The sequence below is a fragment of the Balaenoptera borealis genome (assembly GCF_965194805.1).
Source record: "Balaenoptera borealis genome assembly, chromosome: 7".
NCBI classification, from domain to species: domain Eukaryota; kingdom Metazoa; phylum Chordata; class Mammalia; order Artiodactyla; family Balaenopteridae; genus Balaenoptera; species Balaenoptera borealis.
This window is the reverse complement of record NC_138864.1, coordinates 88,995,588-89,012,802: the sequence shown is the minus strand read 5'-3', so window position 1 is coordinate 89,012,802 and position 17,215 is coordinate 88,995,588. Positions and strand designations below refer to the sequence as shown.

The window sequence follows — 17,215 nt, the reverse complement described above, 5'->3', positions numbered from 1 at the left end:
ATATGCTCTTTTCATTACATAGCCTAGAAAGGGAAGAATACCCAATAATGGCCAAGTTAACTCACCCAGTCTGTGATCTCAGTAACAAAACTACGAGACAAGTTTCCACAGGAAGAATTTGGGGAAGATTTTCCAAAGACTCTGTAGCTATTCTGTATAAAGTGACCCCTCTGGAAATGTAGATGAAGCTGCTTATTTTTCAGAACTAAAACCATGACTAGCTAGGTGAACCAGAGTGCCTGCTTGCTAGCTTTTGAATAGAGGAGGGGAGTGGATCAGACTGAAAGCCAAAAAGTATTCTCTGTCTTCCTTGCAATTTTGTCTTAAAAATGAATTTTCTAGAAAAAAAATTACAGAAAGATAATATGTGATTGTTCACGCTAATATGTGATCTACCTGTCTTCTTGCTGGCAGGTCTGATAGCATCTCTCACTACCTGGTGAATCTGGTCTTCAGGAGCTCATGTGTTCTTTCTTCACATACCTGCTCACCAGCATAGCTACTGAGCCCAAACTGTGCTACCGTACCCACCCTCAACTCTAAAATTGGTAGTCAGTCAAAGGAACGTTACCTTGTTCTGATGTAAATGGGTCCTTTGGGGTGGCCTGGAGTAGTGAGCCGTCCCCATTCTCAAAAAAAATGCCCTTCTCCATTTTATACGTTAAAAATTAATTTAGGGTTAGTCTTTTTTTCCTTTATTTAAACCTCTCTTAGCAGTGATTCTCAAGCTGTGGTGTATATAAGAATCCCCTGGAGAGCTTGAGAAAATGTTCCTCAGCTCCACTCCTGACACTGTGGGTTAGGAGGGATGCAATGGGATCCCAGCAACCTGCATTTTGTTGAGAAGTCCAAGTGATTCTGATCCGGGTGGTCCCTGTACATCACAGTTACAGAAACTGGAGCTAGAATCTTTTTGTTCACATCCCAGCTCTGCCGCTTTTTATCTTCGTGACCGTGATCAAGTTACTTAACTTCCTTATGCTTCCATTTCCTCGTGGTTATTATAGGGATAATAATAACACCTCATAGGGTTGTTGTGAGGCTTAAATTGGTTAATCCAGATCAAGTGCTACCTGGACTATTAACTGCTTCATAGATGTTAGCTAGATCAGTCCAACGTGTTATGGATGCCTTGAAACTGACTGTTTCAATCAGGTTGGTATCCTGTTAACTTGTTGCTGAGAGTATCTGGGGAATATATTGAGTTATGTAGGTGTGTTTGGGGCGTGAGGGCAGGGAGTCATTTAGTGAACTACTTCAGTGGCTTGTCATTGCTTACAGGATAAAAACCAAACTCCTGAACATGATTTCTGGGACCCTGCAGGTCTGGCCTCTGCTTGCCGTCCAAGCTTATCTCACACCATCCTTTTAATCATTCTCACTCTGATCAGCCACGTTTGGCTTCTTTCAGGTTTTCAAAGATGTCATCCTCCCTTGTAGGCAGTGCACGTCTAGGCAGGCCCTTTGCGTGTATTACTCCTTATGTCTGAGACAGTGTTCCCCTCACTTTCAATTCCTTAACTTTTACTCTTCCTTTAGATCTTAGCTCAGATATCACTTCCTCCAAGATATTCTTCTTTACCTCACTAAGTTCAGTCTTTTTTATTATTTGTGCTCATAGCACATAGCTCTCCTTCATCACCCATATGAAAGTTACATTTTAATACTTTTTGTGTCCTCTGCTAGGGTCATTGTGCTGTAAGGCAAAAAGCATCCCAGTTTGTTTTGTCACTAGCACAGTTTTTTTTTGTTTTTTTGTTTTTTGGCACATAAACACTCACTAAATATTTGTTAAACAAATGATTAAATTTTGATTAAATTTCCAACCAGGGAAGACCTGGTTGGAATGATATGTTTCTGCATAAAAGCAGTGGCAATTTGGACAGTCTCAGGAGGGTGAGAGGACAAAGGGTATGTGTCCCCCCATGGCAGAGGAAGGTAGGCAGGCGAGGTTAGAAAGTTTCCAGAAAGGTGGTAGAGGAGACCTGAGATATCCACGCCCCTGGAGTATGGAGGTAGTCTGGACAGAGCTGAGAAAGACTGCTGGGTCCCTGGAAGGCAGAGCTGGGGTGATAATTCCTTCCCAAGCTCACAGTGGCACAAAGAGACAAAATGGAAAGCCAGGACTCAGATTTTGGAGAGGGCAAATACAACCTCAAGACCACTGGGCCAGAATTGAGCACTTGGAGACATGGTTTGGAGCAAGAGTCATTTAGGAATAAAGGAGGTGCAGGGCTACTGTTGCTTATTAGACACTGGGTGTGTGGTAATGAATAGCTCACCTTGCCTCCAAGGGCCAGAGACGTGCAAAGAGCCGGCCTCAGCTCGCGCGGAAGCCTGGTCTGTGTCTGGTTTTTTTTTTTTTTTTTTTTTTTGGCTGCGTTGGGTCTTTGTTGCTGCATACGGGCTTTCTCTAGTTGCAGCGAGTGGGGGCTACTCTTCGTTGCGGTGCGCGGGCTTCTCATTGAGGTGGCTTCTCTTGTTGCGGAGCATGGGCTCTAGGCGCGCGGGCTTCAGTAGTTGTGGCTCGCGGGCTCTAGAGCGCAGGCTCAGTAGTTGTGGCGCACGGGTTTAGTTGCTCCGCGGCATGTGGGACCCGTGTCCCCGGCATTGGCAGGCGGATTCTTAACCACTGCACCACCAGGGAAGCCCTGGTCTGTGTCACTGATAGTTTGAGGGCACCAGGCTTGCAGAGACCATTAAGAAAGAAAAGGTTCTCCTTGAGATTCATTACGATGGGACAGAGAATATTTCCTTTCTCTCAAACGTAAGCCAGAATCATAGCCTTCTTTGACACTTGCCATTTTCAGTCAGTTTCTGTAGAAATGAGGGCTTCCCACAGACCCACGTGGGAGATTACCACCGTCTGATCCTGGGTTTGACCAGGCCAAGCAGCCATTCGTTGCTCAGTGGCGGCCCCTGTTGTTAAAGAGAAATGTAGCAGCGTATCCAAAGTGTGACATAACTCTGGTCATGCAACCAGAAGAATTTGGAGCAAGCAGGGGAGGAGTCAGAGGGGATGTAAATGGGCTGAGGAAATCCCCAGGGGGATTCCCCAGCATTCAGGGTGCTCTGGTGAGGTGCTAATACAGAGAAGAAGCTGAGCCTAAATGCTTTGTGCAAGCTTTCTGCCTCAAGCACCCGGTTTAGTCGCTTTATTCCAAAGGTCTGCTAGGAATCGCCGCAGTGCCCTCCGAGAAATGCCATTGCAAACTTTTATTTGAGGGCTTTTAGGGCTGTTAGATGACAAATATTTTAAAAGATACTCCACTAATTCTTTAGGTAACTTACAGTAAATTTTAATTAGAGGTGGAGGCACAGGACGGGCTGTGTGTGTTTGTTTACGTCCTGAGTAGGAATCAGAGAATGGATCCTCCCATGGGAACCCTGCTGGGATTCACTCTTGCATGAAGGCATTTATGGGTATGTGAACACCCCTGGCATGCATGTGCTATGTGTACAGAGTGAGGCTGTTACATGACATTTCTAGACAAAAACTGTATGTGAAGAAGAGGAGGGAGAAAGCAAATTCACAATCAAATGAAAGTAGGGAGGAGAGATGAGATTGCAGTTGATTATGGGTCTGGCAGCAGATGTTCTACATGAATCCAACTCGCTGCAGCCAGTCTGTTTCCATGGCAACAGAATCAGTAATTATTGAGCCCGGGAGCTCCCCCCTCCTTTCTCCCAACAAGGTGGAGGCTGATGAATATGAACCATCTCCAGCCCACCACCAGCTCTTTCTTCTTCTTCTTCTTCTTCTTCCTCTTTTTCTTTTGTTTTTAGTTCCTTATAAGGGGAGAGTATTGAGTAGTACCAAGAAAAGGAGCTGTCTCTTTATTGATGAAAGAGCATAGGGCACTAAAATTAAATGAAGTTATTGTTTTCTCTTGTGATACTATAAGAGAAAAGCTCTTCCTAGAAAAGCCAATGATCTCTGAAGATGCTAAATAAATGAGCAGGAGTTTCCCTGAAATGGAGGCTCCCTTTGATTGGCTGATCTTTCTGCGATTCCTGCCAATCAGAGCACCCCTGGGCTCCAGCTCCATAAACATAAGCAAAGCTACATGCTTATTCTTCTGGACTTGAAGTGTATACCATTCAAAGGTGTGCGGCGGGTCTCCATTCACATGGCTCAACTGGAAACCTGTTTCGTGAATAAGCTTACTCAGGAACCATCTGATATTCCAGCACATTGTTCTTCTGGGGGTCGACTTTAAGTCATTTGGTGGCAACAGCAGCTTAGAAGCAGTATTTGTAGTTGGGAAAGATGGACTTACGGGAGCTTGGTGAGTAAACCTCAGTCGTACACATCTGTCTGCTGGTATTAGCAGCCTGAGCTAAAATGTAGCTTTGTCCTATTGTCTGCCGAGAAAACTGTGAATTGGAACAAGCACATGGAAGAACAAGCATTCTAGGGTTCCCGTGATGTGTGAGCGTCTGTATTCCAAAGGCTGCATGCATTGCTTGGGTATGATCGGATTTGTAGTTGACTTGTGTATTATACTGGGACATTGGTTTGTCTAGTTAGGATCAGTGTGAGGAGTGGAGTTTTGCATTATCTCCCTGGGCACTGATCCATTTCAAAAGAAGATGCTTTTAAAACTAAATTTATAAGAGTCAACCCTGTGCATTGCTGGGAAGAGAGAGAAAGGTGCAGGAACGGAGCTGAGCTGTGAGCTGCTTGATTGTGTTGCTGGTGTTTGCATTGTGAAGGGAGATGTTATTACAGTCGTCTGTCAAACACTTCTGCAGACCCTCAGCCACAGAAAGAAGCATCTCTTCTGGGTGTGCTGCCGTTCTCTGCTCGGGAACTGTGCAACTGAGCTAGGTCGTGTCCCTTTCTTCTTTCGTGAAACCCGTCTCCAAATTGAAATATGTTCTCTCTCTTTTTAAAAAACTATTTGCAGAAAGAGTTAGAGTGCGGTCAGAGAGATTCTCGCTGTCAAAAACCATGCTTCTAAATGACTCTGTTTTGCATCCCTTTAAACCAGAGAGGGTTTGCAAAGTTGTATTCAACGATTGGCTCTTTGCCAGGGAAGGGGTGCTCTGGGCTATTGCTCTGCTCCCTAGGGTTTAATTTTCTGACACTGGTGATGAAATTTTCAATTTTGTTGGGTAGAAGAAGGAAGAATAAGAATGCAGTGCTGTAAACAGGCAATGGGGGGGGCAGCGTGTGAAAGGAGAAACTCTTTTCCTTTAGGGACCCTTCTAGCTTCAAACTTAAAAATATATGTGGCAAGACAGAACTCAGGCACTACACTCAAATGTAGGATTTTAGAGGAACTATAATCCTTCCAAACGTGAAGAGGAGAGGCATTGCCTTTGGTTTGGGTGCAGAGAGTGGCGGCTGAACTTGGGGCTTCTAGCTCTGCCTAAGAACCTCTCTCTCCCCAGCGTCTCTGTCTGCTGATTTTGTGATTTCCTATGTTATGTGCCAGGGAAGCTGACAGTACACTTGATGTCTTCTATTTACAGTCCACTTGGGTTCAAATAACAGAGAGAATAGAGAAAAAAATCATTATCATCTGGTTCATAAATATATGCACGTGAAAGAGTCATATATGGGAAATCTTACTGGCTTATCCTTTAAAACAATGTCCTATTGACAGAATAGTGTTGTGGGTCTTCACATGGCTCGACAATGGAAATTGCTGTGTCCTAAATGGGCTCTGTGATGAACGGGTAAAGAAACAAAAGAGCTAGGAATGTTTTGCCTGTGGAAGACCCGAAAGCAGGGTGAGGGCGATTGGGTGTTTAGGAGAGACCTTCTACTTTTGTGACCAGTAAAGAGATGGGGTTGACTTTCTGGAGCAGAGGAAGAGTTTCCCAACTCTGGGTGACTGCACACAACACAGGGGAATCCTGGCCAGACCAAGTCAGTGTCCTGTTTGTTAGCTGAAACCTCGCTAGAAATGTAGGCTGTCCTGTGATCCCAAGAAGCTCAAGATGGTGTGCTGGATGGAGAATTCCAATCTCAATGGGATGGGAGGCGAGCGTGAGCATCTCTCCCTGCTGCATCTCACTCCTCAGTACACCTCAATACAGGCACAGTTTGGAGGAAGTCTGTTTTCTAGTGGCTGTGCATTAAGTGACAGTCATCTCATTAGAATGACCCTCCATACTCTTTTGGTCTCTTCTCTCCCCCACTAGTGTCACTTGACATGAGTGAAGTGCTGGCACCTGTTGGCAAGAATGAGAGAAGAAACAGCCTTTTATGGAAGCAGTCAAAATGTAAAAAAAAAAAAAAAAAAAAAATTAAGAGTAGTTATTAGCCTATTTTTGGATCATGGAAGTCTAAGAATTTGAAAGCTATGAAACTCTCCCCTGGCCTTAAGAAAATACATTTATTCCTAATCCCATAACACTTTAGTGACAGCCCATTTCAGGGTCAAGTAGGATCTCTGCCCTGCGTGACTAGCCAAGAATTTATTGTACTCTCAATTTTTGCAAATGGGTCCACTGAATACAGCCACAGCCCTATCTCAATCAACTGCTGGCTTAAGCAGTGGCTTCAGTACCTGAATGAGGTCCTGGGCATTCTCGCTGAAGGTCTGAATTAAGAAGTTTTGGAAATGATTCTAGATCATGGTGGTTTCCTCACTCCTGAGCTTGGAGGGTTGGTGAAACTGGAGTTATGGGACTTGAAATGAAAATGCTCTTTCAGGGACCAGAATTAACTGCATGCTTGTAACTGTTCTATTTGCTCCTGAGAGAGAAGACTTCTTCCCACTGCCTCTTCCTGGCATTTGCAGGATGTGGGACATATTAGAAAGATAAATGTAAAGACAAAGAAAAGCGAATTCCCTTAGATTTTCAAGTGACCATCAGAGTTTCCCAGTATAAGTCAAAGTGAATATAAATACATTGAATCTAATCCCTGAAATTCAGCACTGAGAGCTAGAATCATAGGTTTCCTCAGTTCTCCCAGCAGTTGAAATAAAATCAATCACAACAGGAATAGCTAACCTGCCTCGAGCATTAGCTGTGTGCCAGGCACTGTTCAATACGTTTTATGTAGAAGTAATAACTCATTGGATCTTTATAACAGCCCAACAGCACTACTTGTACTCCTTATTTCCTAGATGAGGAAATGGAGTCACCAAAAATTTAGAGAACTTGTTTACATTTATCCAGCTAGAAGCTGGCCAGTGCTTGGTGTGCTTACACAGTCGATCTGCTTGTTTGCTGCATTCATGGATGGTGGAGTCTGAGTGGGTAGGGAAGGAGGTCTCCTAGGCTATCAGTCTGACTAGTGGAGTCAAGCCACAGGGCGTTGAGTGAAACAGTCATTGCAATAATTAAAGTCAAATTAGAAAGGCACTTTGGGGTGATTGGTTGAATTATTAATAATGCCATTTAAGAAAAAAATTTTGAACTAAGTAAAAACCTGTCACCAAAACGTTGCATTTGTTCGCCCCCTTGTGTTCCTGTGTGACGTGCCACCTTATTCTGCAGAGTGTTTATTTGACTGGTGTGAACTGGGTCAGTTTCTATATGAGACCAGCTCCTCCTGGGCCATCTGTGAGAGGTGGAAGGTCGCCAGTTTCATGGCTACCCTTTGCTTGCATTTGCCGGGAATGGTTTGCAGTTGCCATAGCAATGGTGAGGGTCATGACAGACCAGAACAACAGGGCAGCCAGTTAGGGGGTTTCATGTCTTGAAATGGCTGTGGGAATTACCAGGGCTACCGTGCTTTCTGAAGACCTTGTAAACAGGAGTGATGATCCCAGCTCAGAAAGAGATTCCAGGTAGTAACAGTGGACATAAAAAGATGGAGCAACTGAAGACTCAGGTTAGGCCTGGAAATCATCAAACGACATAGATTTCAAAATATGCCCCCCAGAGTTGGGGTCATTGAGGGGACAGGGGTTATGTGGTTGGGGGTGGTGAGTCTTCAACTCCCACTTTAACCAGAGCATCTCCATTTCTGTCTGTTTTATAAACTGGCAATCCCCACTGAAGACTTACTAATGAAAAATGAAAGGGAAGGTTAGGCTACTAGAAGGAAAAAGAAAAACTATTGATCTCAAAATTTCCAAATTGACATATAAAGAAATGAAAGACCAGAGCATATAAGCCAGCCCACACTGCTATATGGAAAAGGAATCAGTAGGGGTCTTAGTAGCAGCTTTTAAAAACATGGGTTATTTGTTATGTGTGCCTAATATTTTGTAGTTTCTATTGTTACACCAGTTATGCATATGTGTAGAAGACAATTTAAATAACTGTTCAATAAATAATGTCCTACAGGGACAATATGGCAGATCTCTTTCTAGACCAGCACTGTCCAGTGGGAATACAATGCAAATTATGTATGTAATTTCAATTTTTTTAGCAGTCACATTAAAAAAGTAAAACAAAACCAAAACCCCCAGATCTATTCATTTTAGTAATATATATTATTTAACCCAGTATGTCCAAAATATTATCCTTTCAATATGCAACTATGAAATTATTTAAAAAATATTTATATTCAGTTTTTCATGTTAAGTCTTTGAAATCTGATATATATTTTACACTTACAGCACAACACGATTTGGATACTGAATTTTCACAGGAAATCTATATTTAGATTTCACACGATTTACAGTTACAAAAGTAGATTCAGGAACGGAAATTGTTCTTTAAAAGTTTTCCAATAACTGAAGTATCAATTTTAAAACTTAAATTAGCTAAAATTAAATAAAATTTAAAACTTCAAAAACAAACAAAAAAGCAGAACAAACGAAAAAACTTAATTGCACAGTCACGCTAACCACATGTTTCAAGGTTCCCGTGGGCATGTATGGTTAGTGGCTACTCTACCAGACAGTGCAGTTCTGGACCCTAACTCTCCTCTTAAACTAGGCCAGTTACTTTCCTCACTTCCTCATCACTCCGTGGCACCTTCCTCTCTTTTATCTCCGTTAGATACCTGGCAGACTTGCCCTGGTAACAAAGAGAGAAATAGAACACTGGTATTCACAGATGTGTTTACCTTTGCCTTTAACCATGGCATGTGTCAAACCCAGCACGTGGCTAAATGTTGGTTTCTCCATTGCACTGTTTCGCATGGGGGAATTAAAAGGTGTGCCATTTCCCATTACAGAAAGTCAACACACCATCTGTGGCATTTCTCAGTCCTCAGATATCTTGGCCTTGCCACTCACTCTCTGTGCTTTGGAACTACCTCCTTCAACTCAGTATGTTCAGGGAACGTGGGTTTCATTTTAATAATAAGCTAAGCAAACCAGAATAAGAAGGTAAATCTGCTGCAAACAGTTAATTCTTTATGAAGACAAGTATAAATTGAGGCTAAGGGATGATTTAATTGATGTCATCTTATTCAATTCTACAAATTTTGTTTAGCTAGAAATTACTGACTGAATAGTTCTTCCAATTAATTTGGTCTTAAAATCTTTACCTTCAACATCAGATAGCATCCTTATCTAAAGTTTTCTTTTTTTAGTATAAAAGCAACCATGAAAACAGAATCAACCTCTTCAATAACATGCTGCAAAGCCTTCTTAGAGGCAATCCCAGCCTCCTAAAGATGACCTGCATTGACAATTTCAGCCAAATCTGCAAGTGGAAGGATAAAGCTCACTCCAAGTTTGGTGCTCTTAAACCTTCCATTCATAAAGAGCTCTTTTAGAAATAACACAAAACATTAAGAAAGGAAAAATATCCATAGAGTTCAATACCATCCCTAGTATCAGGGATGCCTTCTGGTCCAACTCTATCCATTTCTAGCATGTTGGATAGAATTGCCAAGGAGAATGCCTTGTGCGCCTTAGCATTCAACAAATGTTTGTTGGATTAAATTGTGTGGATCCTTTGCAACTTCTTTCTTTTCATGGCATGACTTAATCTTTTTTTCTGAGGCAACAGTGGCAAACCAAGTAGATTAAACCATAGGCAGGGTTGAATCTTAAGAGCAAGATGACTTGCTTTGTGAATCTGCTAAATATTTGGCCAAGCCAACAGCTAATACACTCAGTCAGTCATGAGCAGAAAGAAGTGCTATGGGATTTCAGTGATTGCAGAGACACTGGGAACTAGCTGTATGTTACGTAAGTAAAATTATCATTACAATAATTGCCTTTGCATTATCACAGGATTTTGAAGTTCCCTAATTTTCTAGCTTATTTCTAACAATCTGTGATATTTCTAGAAATCCAGAACTAGAAAAGTATTTGCATAGATGACAGAGCAGTAGTCTTGGATTGTTGTCTCTAGTTTAAGAATGAAATTTTACAAGTCACTTAACCCTTATGCTTCTCAGCATCTTCACATGGGTAAAGAGTAGTTTAGACTTGGTGACTTCCAAAGTCTTGCATATGTCAAGCTTCGAAACAATCTATCCTCCATGGCCCATGCTCCATTGATCATAGCATTCTTTCCCACTATACCCAGATAGAGCCTTGGGATCCTTCTTAACACTGCACTAAGCCAGCCACTGACAAGCGATCAGAATTGGCTTACAGCTGGAAATGATTTTTTCATCCCTCTCTTAGGTCCTTTCCTCAGCTCTGTGCCTCATGCAAGACTTTGGAAAGGAACGTACAGGGAATTATCATCAGTATGCAGGGTTCCAGCGATAAGGGAATGACAGTTCTTTACTCATCCCCTTGCTCAGCTGTTGCATGGAGGTGTTGCCATCTGACAAGGAGAGCTGCAGCCTGCACTTCGGGAGCTCACTTTTCTCTTCCTTTGAGCTATAAGTGACGAGAGACCTGTCAAGGAGAGCAATTCACTGGCATCATTCCCAGACCTGGAACATAATGAAATAAAATTTCATTCTGACTTGGTTGGAATTCTTCTAGCTGAACGTTCGAGATAGCATCTGGGGCAATTCTAACATCCACTTGCCTAGTTGGAATGAAGCACCCATCAGCTAATGGCTTTCATGCAGTCAGGGCCTCTTAGGGCAAATCATTTCTAACTAGAGCCAGTCCATAGGTCCCAGCAGGTAAGGTAGAGTCCACTCATGTCTAATGGGCCAGCAATGTGAAATCTGCATTTCAGAAGCTTTATTATTTACAAAGAGTGATATCAAAGCAGGAAATGTGTCTGAAAGCCACCAACACTGGTACTGCCCCTAGACCTAGACTCCTCAACATTTAAGGCTTTAATTTGGGACTCAGGTTCTAGAGGTGATATGTTAGTATTGTCCATTGACACTCGTTCTGGTACCCACAATAGTGATAGCAGGGCCATACCCTTCCAGCTTTGGAGAGGGGTGGAGATCAAGGGGCAAAGCCCCCATTCTAGATTCCATGAGCCAGGTTCAAATGCCTTTGAAAATTAGACCCAACAAGATTTGCAAAGATCACCTTATGGGCAATCCCTCTCCACCCTAAATTCCCCAAGCACTGTGTAGATGACTGCTGAACCTCTCTGAACCCTAGTTTTCCTTATCTGTAAAAATGGAGGTAAAGGTACCTATCTCACAGGGCTGTTGAATGAAAATTAGAGTGATGTCTGTGTGAGTGATTAGTATGCCGTAATGCACTATGTAATGAGAACATAGTATGATTACATTCCTTGGGTAGAAGCCATTTATTTTTCATATCTCATAGAATGTCTAGCTCAGCTCTTTGGCTATGGAAGATTCTCTAATTGGACAACCAGGGTGCATGCTGTCTGCCCTCAAATCATTCTCCTAAATCCTTAGAGACTACCCAACTCCTGCTAGCACTGGAGGCCACCCAGAGAGAAGAGAGCACTTCACTTAAAACCAGAAGCCTGAGGTAAAGGTCCCAGCTTAGCCACTAGCAAGGTTTAGGTCTTTCCATGTTACCTCTCCAGTCTTTAGTATTTTTCTTCTTCATGGATAAAATATAGATATTATCTACACTAAATTGACATATAGAAATGTCTAGAGGACAAATGAATTAACATATTCCATATGCTTTGTGGATTGTAACATAAGGTATTACTATTATTATTTCAAATCTAGTATCTCCTAACAACTCAGCCTTGTTTTTTGAGGAGGGATAATTGGGAAGATGTTTCTGGAGGCAGAGTATGAGAAGCTCCAGGATGATGATGTATACTTTCCTGACTTTGGAAGCCAGTCAAGATCAAATGATTATTGTGCTTCTAGGCAGATGCCTGTGGCATTCAGGGAGGCTGTGAACTGCCACAAATAATTGGTGGCTTTTACATTTGTAAGTCAAGATGGTCTTGGTCTCTGCAGACGGCCTGTAAATCTTTCTGGATAGCCAAACCTTAGCCATATGGCACCAGCTCTGTCCTTCTTCTTCTTGAAAACACAATAAAAGCTTTGAAAAGCATCCATATTTTGGGTTCTTCTATATGCACGTTCTCAACCACTTCTTGATAGCTTTCTTCCCCTCCCCTACCCACCGCCACTGCCGCCAGCCAGGCACTTCACACCCCCTGAATTACATATTCTGTCAAGAGAGGAGAAGAAGTGATTTCTTCCTTTGTAACAATGGTGCTCTATTTACTGAAATCCCATAACATCCTAGATCTTGAGGAAACGTGAGTCCTGGGGCGGCAAATAAATTTCATCTAGTGACAGCTTCGGTGCACTGGTGGTGGCTTCCCAGGGCTCTACATGTGGGCTCAGTGGTCCTGTGGGCAAGGAGAGGAGGGCAGCAGCATGCAGGTACCTAATTATGGGTAAAGAAAGGGAGGTTCAGAGAAATTAATTGACTTGCTAATATATTTCTGTTAACAAGGGGCAATAACCACATTTCCTTGCTCTCTCAGTTTATTCAACAACCAATACTTGCTGAATGCCTACTGTGTGTAAGTTCTAGGCCTTGGTATTATCAATGAACATAGATAGTCTATGAAGATCTATGGATTAACCTGCACGGAGCTTTATTTTTCATGCAATCTTTGCTGTCAAAGTTGGAACTGCCCAGAATACAGAGGCTATGATAAGAAAAATTTCCAATACACTAGTTATTTATATATTCATTAATTCATTCATGCATTCGCGTATGCATTTATTTCCATGCCCATTTACATAAAGAATAAATATCCACTTTCAAAAATTGGGGCTTTGTAAGAGCTGTTTGAAAACAATTTGAAAGAAATTGATGCCAACAAATTGACCAATAACTGCCCTTACCTTCTGCCTTGCTTCCTCCCGGCCTCCTTTTACGGCCTTGCTGGCACAGAGTTGGAAATGAACACAGAAGAAAATCTGAACTATAAGAGCAAACTCAAGAACTGTACACTATCTTAGTTTTGCAAAGCAACTTACAAGGTGAAATTTGGATGAACCAACTTTTTTCACTTTGCCAAAGGTTTCTAACTGTTAGAATTATCAAAGGACAAAGAATGCAACTATGGTGATTGAGAACTGTGGCAATTCCATGTCACCTGGGTAGAGGTATAAATAGCAGTGGATAGGAAAATCTCTTAGCCCAAAATCTGAGCACTGTAGGTAACTATGCAATAATCACACTAGCTGTGTGTGGTTATCTGTCTCTCTCTCCCATCCCTGGTTAATTGTCCTTCATAAGCTCACGCCCAGTCACTTGCTTCAAGGCCAGAGCAATGTCAGAAACACTGTCTGGTGGGTATATGAATTGTGCCCTCTCTGTGCTAGGCACTTTGCATATGCACAGGTCCTTATGATGGAATTTCCCAAACCTTTGAAAAATATTTTTAGTGTAACTATTATTTCTAAATTGCCACATGCCATGGTCTATCAGGATACAAGTTTTTACCAAAAAGTGCATCCCCATATACTCAAAGGATGAATGGAAGTAGGGAATCAGGGAACTTTTAGTGCTGATTCTCAGTCTCTATCCTTTTTCCTAACATAGTTTCAGTACAGTGGTAAGAGCAATGTTAAAAGACCTTATATCTCCTTTTACACATAAGGAAACAGAGATGTAGAAGAGTTAGCTTATGACCCATTTAGTAAGTGGCAGAGTGCAGTTCAAATTCAGGTCTGTCTGACTCCCAGGCGTGTGTGTGTGTATGACTTCCAAGTGATATATATATACATATATATATGTTTATGTTTCATAGAAGTATGATAGCATGATTAAGAGCTGACATTTTAGCATAAAATTCTATTATGATAAAATTCCATATGAGTAGAATCAAGATAGAATGGGGGAAATGGGAAGTAGAGTGGGAATTTGAGTTCTAGGACAGAGGTTGGCAAAAGTGACTCAAATCCAACCCATGGCCTATTCTTGTAAATGAAATTTGATTGGAATACAGCAATGCCCATTTGTCTATATATTGTCTGTGACTGCTCTCATGCTACAACAGCAATGTTGATTAGGTATGACAGAGACTGCTTGGAAGGCCTAAAATAATATTTGGCCTTTTATATTAAAAGTTTGCTGACCTGTATTAAAGGAGAAAAATGAGGATGTAAAATTTCCAACTATTAAGAAGAGTTTGTTCATGTATGTTTAAATGAGCAATTATGGGTATCAAATCACTCTTGTATGTATATCCAAGGATACATTTTTAAAAGTGATGCAACCATTTTATTTTTTAAATATCAATATTGTAATACACTGAAAATTATATTCTTTGTGACTATTTCAACTTTGATAAAAACAATTTCAAAGTCAATTTAAAAATGTGTAAGAGGGTATGTAGATTTTTAAAAATAGAGAGTTAGGAGACCACTGCCCTAGAAGACAGGATCAGGAATGTGACTTTCCATAGTTCAAGGCCATCCTGTGACGAATGGGAGCTTGTTTCCTTCTCATGGGGCAAATTGAGCCCCAAGTGTGTACCTCACCCCTCAAAATCAAGCTGTTCTCCCACAACCTCGAGGGCTAGCTGATGGAAATGTGGGACTCTAACAGGACAGTGCCAAAGAGTGATTTCTTAAACATCTGGACTCAGTCCTACAGATCAGAAAATCCTTCAAGCGTCCCTATATTGGCCCTTCTATCAGCTAGCAGTGCCCTTGAGAATGTAGATGGCTGGGCTTTTCAGGATGTACCTGTAGACTTGATGGGAACCTGTACTGTGCTCCAGCTGCACTGACTGTGGGGTGTAGCAGACAAGTGGACGTTTAAACCTGCCTAGCAACCTTAATACATGTTAGGGGTTGAATTGTGTCCTCCTCCAAAAAAGATATGCTGGTCTTAACCATCAGCACCTCAGAATGTGACCTTATGTGGAGACAGGGTCTTTACAGAGGTAATCAAGTTAAAATGAGGTCATTAGAATGGTCCCTAATCCAAGAAGACTGGTGTCCCTAAAAAAAGGGGAAATTTGGGTACAGAGGTAAGACATGCGTTGAGGGAAGACAATGTGAAAAGACACAGGGAGAAGACACAAGCTGTTATGAGAGTACATCTAAGGATGGAGGGCTGGAACCAGGAAGACTTTGGCCCTGGCCCCTAGTCTCCTTCCTTTCCCTTAGAGCAGTTCAGCAGAGCATTTAAGATCAAAAACTCTGGAGCCAGCGCTTTTGGGTTTTAAATCCTACCAGCCATGTGACCTGGGGCCCAAATAGCCTCACTTGTTAAATAGAAGAATAATAGTACCTGCCTTGATAGGTTATTGTAAGAACCAACTGAGTTAATAACATGTAAAACTCTTAGTGCTTGGCACATCGTAAGTACTCAACAGTGAAGTGTTCATTACTGGGAACCAGAAGAACAACTTTTGCCTAAGACCACCCCAGACCCATGAATCACCTAGCAAGTACTACCTGCATGCTCCTCTGGAATTCTAGAAGTTTTATTTGTGAAATTACCATATACATGTTTGAAGGGGGTTTTTGAAAAAAATCTCTGATCACCTTTTCTTGTTTTATCCTGTCTTATTCTTGGAAAGGCTAATATTTGAAAATAGCCAGCATGCCTTATTACTCCTTTAAAGAAAAAATATCTGCTCTGGTACCAGTTGGCAGATAGATTTCATCAGTCACTCGAGATTATGGATTAGCTCGCTGATCTTTTTACCCTTCCAGCTAATTAGCCTTTGGACAAATACAGCTAGTCACAAAAGCCAAGCACAGCTGACCAAACACATTTTAAAGTAAATTCGGTGGGTAAGTAATGCCAAGCTTACTTAGATCTCTCGATGATATTGCTTTTCTGAGTCACTAGAATCTCAGTGATGTCTTTCCCAGCTAGATTTGAAAGTGAGGTGTTTATAACCCTTCAAAGCAAAAGGAAAAATGTGACTAATTAAACTAGCTATCTCCTCCCTTCCTAACACCCTCCCATTTAAAATTATTTCTTCTCTCATGTCCTCAAATAACTGGCCCAGTTTGATTTTAAATGATTTAAGCATATCCTTTGGGACTCTTGCGTAACAGATAAGAGAGACTTTCCTAGATCCCCAGATGAAATGCAATTTTTCTCAATGTATTTTAATTACTACTACCTGCCAAGGCTTCCTCATACCTCTAGAAGGTACCTTACACAGCTCATGTCTCATCTTGGTGCTAAGGCTTGCGAAGTACTTGTAGATAATAATCATATCCTCTTAGATAGTGTTTGGTGAAACTCAAAATCTTTAGCCCTTTCATTCTTTGCTAAAGAAGACCTCTGCAGCTAATTCTTTTCAAGCTCCCTTCAGTTGAAATTATTCCCACACTATAAAATCATAGATGGCCTCACCAGCAAGTCCTCAGTAGTTGCAGGGAGCTTCTCTTTGGGGGCGGGGCCATCCCCTTGGTAGTGACAGCTGGAACGGTGTGCCCATCCTGGTGTTCAGCTCTGTTGGCTTCTCCCTTGACGACTCATCACACGAACAGCCTTACACTGTGCATCTGTATTCTTCTGAGTGACCACTGCTTCTTCCTGATCCCACAAGGCAGAGTTCTGGTGAAGGGATTCTAGACGGAGTGACCAGCTCTGACATTGAACAACCACATACCTAAGTCACTGGGTTTTAGTTTTTGTTCTTGCATTTGAGAAAACAGAAAATAAGAAATGGTTTAGCTCTTATTTCAGAAGAGTAGTGTGATCGTTTTGCATTGTCATCAATATTCATTGATTCAACAAAACATTTATCAAGTGAATACTAAGTGCCTAGCGCTGTGTTTGGTAAATGGGAGGAATCCAAAGAGAACACAGTCTAGACTTTGCTCTCAGGGATCTTAGTAAAGAGTGAAAAGCTTACAAGATAGTAAACCATATTGAACAGTATTATCTAGTTAATAACAAAATTGAGAGCTTCAAGAGGACAGTCCTAGGCCACCATTCTGTCACTAGTATGTTTGGAAAAATGTCCCATGGTGAAGAGCACTGCACTCTAC

General features: G+C 41.7%; 1 protein-coding gene across 11 annotated transcripts in view; it reads left to right on the top strand.

Moving 5' to 3' along the window:
• The window catches only part of ELMO1 (engulfment and cell motility 1), a 552,023-nt gene that overhangs the window by 404,104 nt on the left and 130,704 nt on the right, over nt 1-17,215 (top strand). The window contains exon 1 of one of the 11 annotated variants that reach the window (XM_082399506.1): nt 3,280-4,289. The exons of the other annotated variants lie outside the window; for them this stretch is intronic. The gene's annotated coding sequence lies outside the window, so the exon portion shown is untranslated. Of the gene's footprint in view, nt 1-3,279; nt 4,290-17,215 lie in introns of those variants that run through there. 11 annotated transcript variants of the gene reach the window in all.